Below are 603 nucleotides of genomic sequence, written 5' to 3' on the forward strand. Positions count from 1 at the left end.
AGGCACCGCTGGGAGTTGAACCCAGGATCTCCTGTTTACTAGACAGGTGTTTTAACCAACTAAGCCACGGTGCCAATTCATGGTACTGTTTCCCACCTCCTCTCATTAATATCTATCAGCTACACGTCACATTCTGTTGTGGGTTCAGACTGTTTTATCTTTGTCCATTTTGCTTGCCCGTTTCCCTGTGAATCCCGATACTGACTGCGTTTCAAGCTGTTTTTATCTTTCTGTGTCCATCAGTGCTTTGATACACGAATGAATATGTGTGCTTGTGTTTGTTTGTTACTTTAAATAAATTAGGGATGGACAATTCTCGCTCTGACACTGAAGAACTAATTGAACAAATTTCACAGTGAAGTGTTGTTTATTGTGGTGCTGAAACTAAAAAAAATCGTAAAAGGTGCAAAGAGGGAAAACGAGAAAAACTTGTGAGTGAAATTAAGGACAACTTTCAAGGTTTTTACACGGATATTAAGAGAAAGAAGGGTGACTAAGAGTAATGTGGGCCCCTGAAAGACAGATGGAGGTGATATTGTAATTGAAAATCAGGAAATGGCAGACTTGCTCAATCCTCACAGAAAAGCATGAGGATAATAAACC

General features: G+C 39.8%; 1 non-coding gene across 1 annotated transcript; it reads right to left on the minus strand.

Moving 5' to 3' along the window:
- On the minus strand, nucleotides 1-74 carry trnat-agu (transfer RNA threonine (anticodon AGU)). Its single transcript has one exon. It is a non-coding gene; the product is annotated as a tRNA-Thr (tRNA).
- Nucleotides 75-603: the final 529 nt, after the last annotated feature.

The sequence above is a fragment of the Heptranchias perlo genome, unplaced genomic scaffold (assembly GCF_035084215.1).
Source record: "Heptranchias perlo isolate sHepPer1 unplaced genomic scaffold, sHepPer1.hap1 HAP1_SCAFFOLD_240, whole genome shotgun sequence".
NCBI classification, from domain to species: Eukaryota; Metazoa; Chordata; class Chondrichthyes; order Hexanchiformes; family Hexanchidae; genus Heptranchias; species Heptranchias perlo.